Source organism: Lolium perenne, chromosome 2 (genome assembly GCF_019359855.2).
Source record: "Lolium perenne isolate Kyuss_39 chromosome 2, Kyuss_2.0, whole genome shotgun sequence".
In the NCBI taxonomy this organism is placed as follows: domain Eukaryota; kingdom Viridiplantae; phylum Streptophyta; class Magnoliopsida; order Poales; family Poaceae; genus Lolium; species Lolium perenne.
The window spans coordinates 28,447,899-28,456,929 of record NC_067245.2 but is presented as its reverse complement, the minus strand read 5'-3'; positions in this window follow the sequence as shown (position 1 = coordinate 28,456,929).

Here is a 9,031-nt window from a genome sequence, read left to right as displayed (position 1 = left end):
GATTGGGGCCGAATGGACGCAAGAGGATTCGGGGGAGGGTTTGTGATAAGGTGGGAAGAGATTCCGGATGGTTTCCTCAAGAACTTGGCCAAGGCCAGAGGTTGAAGAAGAAAGACACAAGGAAGAACTCCCTCTAGATCACCATGTTCATTGATTCACACAGGTTACAGGTTCTGTCTACATACATACATGCGTGCCCGTGAAGAAGGGCTGCCCCCTCTCCTTATATAGGGGAGAGGGTGGCTTACGATGCAAGAAACCCTAATGGCATCTTTGACTGGACAAACTACTTTATCGCCCATCGTACAAAGCTACTTTAATCATAGATGACACCGGGGTCTTCTTTAATCAGGGAGGCTGACGTCCTCCGGCTTCTTTCTTCGTCATCTTCTTCTTTATCGTCAGCCCTTCATTTAAAGCTACTTTGCTTAGCTCATCTTTGTCTTCTAGCTCTGGAGAGGATCTTTGACCAGCTTTGCCGACAAGCCCTTCCTACCGGTGGCCCGGTACCTTTTCTATCCGGTTCCGGTATCCCTCTTATGAGGATACCGGTTTAGCCTGTTCAGCCAAACACCTATCTTAGACTCTGGCATGAACATCTAACCGGTATCCTGATGGCTCAAACCATCCGGTTTGGCATGCCTTTGGCATACCAGGGGTCATCCCCCCAACATTAGTCCCCGAAGCTGGTATAGTCTGGCGGATCCTATCCAACAGACCATGCCAGGTTCTTATGTCTTTGGATACCGGTTTGATCCATCCGGCGTCATGCTCGGATCCGGCATCTTTGCCCGGATCCCCCTTATCTTTTCTTCGTAAGTCATTCCCCGGTATCTTGTCTTCCGGTATCTTAACCATTAAGTACCTCCTCGGCGAAGTCGAGAATATCTCGGGCCCCGCGCCTGACAGACATGCGCCTTTATGGCGACGCGTCAGTGTCAGTTGTCAATTCGCTTCGACTCCCGCGCGCCCATTTAATGCACCGCGGCGGATCCCACTAGCCGTTCTGGATCCCCTGTGTGCCTCCGTGTGGCCTCCTGTTTTTCGCGTGTACCTCGTCGACACGTGGCGGCCCATGGTGCGAATCGCTGCGGGCCGCGAGGCGAACCGCCACGGCCCAGCGGTTTCCAGCCCACTTCCCTTCTTCTTTATAAGCGCAACCGCCGCTCCTTCTTCCTCTTCTTCGCATTCTCCACTTCCCTGTGCGTAGAGCTCTTCGCCTCCGTGCCTTCGCCGTTCTCCGTCCGCCGCCGCTCGTTCGAGCCCATCGCCCGGCGAACTCACGCCTCCGTTCCGCCGGACTTCCTCGTGTGGGAACCTTCTGCAGCGCGCTCACCGCGTCCGCTGCATTCGTGTTTCCTCAAGGACTTCCTCACCTCGCCGTCGACGGACTCCCTCGCCGGCCGCAGGCTCACCATTCCTCCGGCGAACCTCTTCCTCCGCGACTCCGCCGCCTCAGGTTAGGCCCGATACGCCTTTACCCCTTTCTTTCTTGCACTTCGGATCTTGGGGGCGGTAGAGTATTTATCCGTTCTTTGTTTTTGCTTTTCCTCTTACTCGTAGATCTTCGCGCGAGGGTCTGTTTGGGGAAAACTGTTTCTCGGTAGATTCCGGCGTCCCTAGATCCTCATGTCTAGCGAAGGGTCTCTCCCTGCTGCCACCTCTAGCAACCAAGATAGTAGCGCTTCCGACGGGTTAACCGACGACCTCGCCCGGATGGATCTGGCATCTAGCCGGAAACAAGAGGCCGGTACATCTAGCCGGGCCTCCGGAAAGGACAAGACACGCGGAGCCTGGAGAGGTTCCGACGTGACCCAGTTCGAGATCGACTGGCTCTACCGGTCTAGGAGGATTCCGGAAGGAGTCATCTGCCGGCTTCCAGGCGACGAGATCCAACCGGTGCTCAAACCCGGTGAGGCCGTTGTTTTCCTTGCTCACTTTGAGCGTGGCTTCGGCCTTATCTTCTGATTTCTTTCGCCAATTCCTCGACTTCTATCGCCTCCAACCTCACCATCTTCCCGGCAACGCCGTTTTTTATCTTTCTTGCTTTGTGGCCTTCATGGAGGGCTACATTGGCATCCGTCCCGCTCGCGAGACGTTTGCCCGCTTTTTCTCCCTCCGGATCAATTCGGTCCAGGGCAAGGACATTCCTGCGCCCAAACCCCCCGTTCAATGCGGGTCTTGCATCATCGGCTCCCGCCAAGGGAGCCCCTTTTTTAAGTTCAACGGCCTCGAGTCTTGCCGGTTGTGGCAGACGATGTTCTTCTATGTGAAGAACGCGGGCGACGACGACCTCATCAACTTGCCGGCGTTCAACCCGGCGCCGCCCGCCAAGACCAACTGGCAGTATAACCCCGGAACGGATCATGCCGAGACGAACCGGGTTGTGCGCTTTATGCTGAGGTTGATGAAGGATACCGATATCTGCTCCGACGATATCATCCGCACCTTCATCTGCCACCGGGTGCTTCCCCTTCAACAGCGCGCTCACAAGATCAGTGAGATGTACGGCCCCGGTGATCCCACCAAGATCACCGGCTTGCCCTTGAGCAAGGCTGATGTGGTCCTGAAGGCTAGCCAAATCTGCCAAACGGACATGCCGGATGACTGGGAGTGGGGCCTTTGCCCTCTCAGCTCCAAAATCCTCCGTCCCAAGATGTAAGAAAGCTGCGCGGCTCAGTCGTATTACGGTAACTTTCATATTTGCGACTAATCTCTTTTTTCCTTTGTTCTCAGGCTAGGGCTCGTTTCCCTCGGATCGACTCAGACCGACGAGGCCCTTGCCGGAAGAGGCCTCTGGACAAGTACGATCCAGATCCCGTCATTCATTGGCTGGATCTGAGGATGGGCCGGACTCCATCTTCCCGCCTTGGCAAGTCTCCGCCGGGACCAGCTGGTTCGTCTGATGACTTGACCATACTTGAGGTAGCCTTTCTGTTTGTTTTCTTATACTCTTTTTTGTTACTTCCATTCTGTAGACACTCCCTCAGCCAGCAACAACCCACAGATCCATGAGCACGAACCTCCCCTGCAGGCCGAGGTTGGCGACGAGTTTCTGGATAAGCTCATGGCCGAGGGCCAGAAGAGCGATCCTCCTGCTGTTGGCGCCGGCCCCAGCCATGCTCCCTCTGGCAAACGTCCTCGGACTGAAGTCATTGGAGGGAAGCAGGTTGGCACCAAGCGCTACAAGCAGAAGCGGATGCCGATGTCTTCTGGGTAAGTTTTTATCTCTTTTATGCTCTCTTTGTTTCCACCGAGTTCTTTTCCGGTTGCTTTTTTCCAATTTGCTCTCTTTTTCCTTTCTTTCAGCCCTGCGCTTGAGCTTGGCTCTGCCGGCTCCGCGAGGACCTCAACTCCTCCTCCTCAGTCAAGTCCGGTACCATCTGGTGCCGGCAACAGCTCTGCCTCCCTCTCGGGAGGCACCACAAGTTCGGGGCGCGCGGCCCCAACACCTCCAGATCACCGCGCGGAGGAGGACTTCCACCTCCCTCCAGAGACCCAAGACACCGGCGCCAGCAACATCGGCGCCGGCCAGACTGATGCCGGGCAGGCGGAACCTTTGGTTCCTCCTCCCCCGAAGAAGAAGAAGAAGCAGTCGAGCTCTTCCCCTACTGCGCCGGATACTTCCGCGCCGGTACCTTCTCCTCCTCCCGAGGCCACGCCGACACCGCCGCCCAGCCAAGGACCTTCCGCGGCCAAGCAACCGGCGCCGTTCGGGACTCCCAAGATCACCAAGTTCCTCAAGCCCGGGGCTTCCCGCGGCAAGGCTGTGGAGGGCGCCGCCTCAAGCGGCTCGGGGGACGTGGTGCTGCACGTCGGCCCCGCTGCTATCGCTGCCCAGGACAAGCCTACCGGCCTCCTGGGCCGGATTGTTGATCTGAAGCGCGCGGGCAAGGACCTGGGGCACCTTCTCCCTATGCCCAGAAGTGGAATGAGGCGGATATCTCCGCTTCTACCCGCGGCCTGGGGAAGGATCGCCTTCCGGCACCAGATCCTGCCGGGGCTCGGTGCACTGAAGAACACTTCTCGCGGCTTAAACGCGCCGTGAAAGAGTTTGACAGTGCCTGGTACGATGCTACCAACAACGTGGTGGTAAGTTTTGCCAACTTCCTTTTATTTTTGTTGATGCCGGTTTCTTTTCTTTCCGGATCTTATCTATTCTCCCAGTCCCCGAGTTTCGTGGTGAAAATGCAGTTTTCGGCGCGAAACTTTAACTAGAGGCATGTGAAACCGGCATGGCCAGTCCCCGAGTTTCGGGTTGAAACCTTGTTTCTTTCTTTCTCACACCCATCTTCCCTTGAACAGAGCACTGCCGACGCCCGGAAGCAACTCTTTGAGGAGCTTCTGTGGGAGCACCGGGACCTTGCTGAGGCCCACAGCCACTGCCAAGGTTTGTTTCTTTCCCCTCCGGCATCTTTTCACCTGATCGTTTCTTTCTTTGATACTTATGCACTCTTTTGCTTAACAGTTGTTCCGGAAGCTACCATCGAGGCCCTGAAGGCCCAGGTCGCCAAGCTTCAAGGTACCATCCTTTCTTTTTCTGCTAACCCGTTCCTTTTTTCATTTCATCTATTGTTGCTTGCTAAGACTTTTCTTTCCGGTACTTAGGCGAGAAGGAGCAGCTCCTCAAGGAGCACAACGAGGCACTGGAGGCCCAGAAGACCGCCCTGGGGGAGCTTAAAGAACAGGCTATACAAGCCGCGCTCCGGCATGAGCAAGCCTTGAAGGACGCCCAGGTTGCAGCGGAGGCCAGGCTGGCGGAGGTCGTGGAGGACTCCACGAACTCCAACACCGTCTTAACGGCAGAGCTGGAGGAGGAGAGGAAATCGCGGAAGGCAGCGGAGCGCCTCATTGACACCATGACCACCGATCACCGGGAATACGATCGGTTGATTATGAAGATAGACGCGCTGGCTCTCCGTAAGTCCTTGCCTTGTCCCTTCTTTTGCTTATAAGCTTTTTCCTTTTCAAGATGTATCTTTGTTCCTTGCTTTTTTCGACATACCTCTTCCGGTGTCTCGTGTTTATGCTTTTTTCTTCTTCCTGTAGAGCATTTCCCGGAATCCCAGGTTTATGCCTTGAAGAAGGTGAGGGAGGATCGGATTGCGCGGGAATTTCCCAATCTGGACGCGCACTGGGATGGGTACGACTATCTTGTCGCCCTCTCCGCGCATGTCCAGCACATGCGCTCCGTCGACCGGCTTCTTGCTGACCTGCCAGCCGCCGCCATCCAAGTCTTCAAGGTCCTGTGGCCCGAGGAGGAGCTGCCGGGGAATATCACGCTCACCGCCGCGCGGCTTAATGATGCCGGGCACCGGATCCGCGAGTGGCAATGCTCCGTGGCTCGTGCCGGAGCTGACACGGCGCTGCGCTCCGTGTGCTCGTGGTATCCTGCTCTTGATCTGGTGGTGAACGAGCAGATGCCATAGGATGGCTTAGATTGGGGCCGAATGGACGCAAGAGGATTCGGGGGAGGGTTTGTGATCAGGTGGGAAGAGATTCCGGATGGTTTCCTCAAGAACTTGGCCAAGGCCAGAGGTTGAAGAAGAAAGACACAAGGAAGAACTCCCTCTAGATCACCATGTTCATTGATTCACACAGGTTACAGGTTCTGTCTACATACATACATGCGTGCCCGTGAAGAAGGGCTGCCCCCTCTCCTTATATAGGGGAGAGGGTGGCTTACAGTGCAAGAAACCCTAATGGCATCTTTGACTGGACAAACTACTTTATCAGCCCATCGTACAAAGCTACTTTAATCATAGATGACACCGGGGTCTTCTTTAATCAGGGAGGCTGACGTCCTCCGGCTTCTTTCTTCGTCATCTTCTTCTTTATCGTCAGCCCTTCGTTTAAAGCTACTTTGCTTAGCTCATCTTTGTCTTCTAGCTCTGGAGAGGATCTTTGACCAGCTTTGCCGACAAGCCCTTCCTACCGGTGGCCCGGTACCTTTTCTATCCGGTTCCGGTATCCCTCTTATGAGGATACCGGTTTAGCCTGTTTAGCCAAACGCCTATCTTAGACTCCGGCATGAACATCTAACCGGTATCCTGATGGCTCAAACCATCCGGTTTGGCATGCCTTTGGCATACCAGGGGTCATCCCCCCAACACCTGTTAAAGGGCCGACCCATTTAGTATGTGGGGTCCATCATATAGCAAGTGGGCCGGCCCAACAAGATAGTGGGCCGGCCCAATAAGCAGGTGGGCCCACTATCGTGTTAACGGGGCGGCCCAATAAGTAAGTGAGCCGGCCCAAAATGAAAGTGGGTCCCACACTACTGTAAATAGGCCGGCCCAATCTGTTGTAGGGCCCTGGTTGTTTGACTAGCCAAATTGCATTAAATTTCATGAGCCTACAATCTGATATCAATGATACACACAATTACATACACAAATAAAATAACTAGGAAAATTACAAGGCAATTAATGTGCCCAAATAAAAAAATTTACATAGAATCATTGAAGACTTCTATTAGCATCATCAATAACACGTTGACATTTGGCAATCGCCTTGATTGAATCTTGTCTACTCTTGGTCAACATATCAGCTACAGATCTTAAAGCAGCAATACCATGTCTTTTATAAAGTACAGCCTTGAGATATTTACTGTTTGATGAAAAGAATGGTCTAGGTTGACGGCTATGAGAGGATGCATCAGAAGAAAGATCAGAACTTTTTGTGGGCCTCTCTTCTGATGAAGATTGCTTCATCACAACTGCATTCTGATAATAATGCAAAAAGAGTTAAACGATGAACTATGCAAACATGTATTAAGCATTGTCGATATGAGATAGTCACAAGTACTAAGCACAGACTTACATTATATCGTTGCATAGGCTCACCCCGGAACCTTTTTTGCGCTCTATCTTCTACTAAGGACTTCTTCATTACAACTGCATTCTAGTAATATTGCAAACATAGTTACAACAGTGAACTATTCAAACATTTATTATGCAATGTAGATATAAGATAATAACAAGTTGCATAAATAAGACAATGTATGGAACTTGTACTAAGCAGACTTACATCATAATGTTGCACAGGGTCGCTTTGGCGAGTATCTTCTAATGATGACTGCTTCACTAAAACTGCATTCTGGTAATATTGCAAACATAGTTACAACAATTAACTATTCAAAAATGTATTACGCAATGTAGAGATCAGATAACAGCATGTAGCAGAAATAAGCACAAGATAAGATAAGATGCATGTACTAAGCACATACTGGCTCGCTGCAGGTCCTTCTCTTGCGTGCACTAGTCGTGGTCGACATGCCTGTCATTTTAGGTTCAGCCATCAAGTGAAATGCTAATCCTCCTGCTCCATTGTCCTTAATCTGTGTTTAGATATCACATTTAAGACCAAGTCAGCTGGTTTCAAATAACAAAAAACTTGAGCTGCCAAATGAATAAGCCAATATTTACCAGATATCAGATTAAAACCAACTAGATGTTGCTTTGCATGAGATACGAATTTCAGACATTCAGATTTAGAGTAGGGTAATGGCAAGGTTTTCTACATAAAGTAAACTGGCATTAAGAATGACCAAATGTCAGGTTCAAATCACCTTCGCAGTTGCTCCAAGACAAGCATATCAAATAGGCAGAAACATAGTAAAGCATGGATGGCATTGCTATTGTAGGGTTCCAAGTGTTAATCTCTTGCATAAGGAACAATGCATATAGGTTATAGATAATAAAGGAAGTAAACTGCCAGAGTTACCAACCAAGAACTCAGATTCCAACCTTCCCTAGCGTCCCCGCTGTTAATGTTGGATATTCTAATAAGTGGTTTGCATGATCAATCCCTAGGAAAAATAACATTGAGAAGTTAGTCTACGATAATACAAAGACAAGACATGCACGCAGCAATAACTATACAAGCTGTGCGACAGGAGCATTCATGGAAAAAATAGCTATAAGCTAAAGACGAGGTATAAGAGCCAGCAGATTGGAAATGCACATAGCATGATTATAAAAGCAGTGTGAGAATAGCAGGCACGGGAAAACAGCTAGCGGCTAGCGGTGAGCTAATGACGTGGTATAAGAACAACCAGATTGGAAATGCCCATAGCATGACTATAAAAGGAATAGCATGCAGTACAAAAATAGTTAGCAGCAAATGAATGGGTATAAGGCTATAAATATGTGGATGCACACAGGTGTCAGTAGAATGAACAGGATGGTAGCGACCGGATAATGCTTTTGTACTGTACAATATTTAAACGAACTTCATGCGAAGTAACACATCAAGAAAGTTAATGGCATATGAGATCTGCAAATAACTACACAAAACATGGCTAAAGAAACACCGCGATCTAACGGGCCAACGTACTAACCAAGCTGCGGCAGGGTGGACGGGGGCGGCAACTTGCATTCCAGCGGCGGCGAACGCGGGAGACAATGAGTCGACCCTATTTCAGTAGAAGTACGCATTAGTGAAGCAGATCTGGTTGGCTAGCAAGGGATTCGGTGAAGTTGATACAGCCGCTGCGCCGAGGTAGTCAGTGGAATAGATCGGCTTCTGTGGAGGGGGGCCGCGGTGAAGTGGACCCGGTTCCGTTGGAGACGATCCGGTGCATCGATAGGAAAGGCGTTGATTGCTACGCTGTGGATGAGGTCGGCGGTGAAGCAGATCCGTCGGTGGCAAGGTCGGTGGTGAAGCAGATCCGTCGGTGGCGAGATCGGCAGTGAAGCAGATCCGTCGGTGGCGAGGTCGGCGGTGAAGCAGATCCATCGGTGGCGAGGGCGGCGGGGGAGAGGATCAGGTGGGTGGACAGCCAACACGATCAAGGCTACGCTATGGAGGAGTATGCCGGCGGCGAAGCAGATCTAGTACTGTAGAGAGTCAGAGCTTTGGCGTGTGAGAGTATTTTTGAGCTAATGGGGCGAATGGTTGGTGGGTGGGTGTGGGCCTGTGGGGAGGGTTCGGGATCTAGGCAAGATATTTCATTGTTACCGAGAGAGCCCTCCATGGTCGGTGGGTTGTAGCTTCCAGACCAGGGTTAAAAGGGTAAAACTGGTCACGG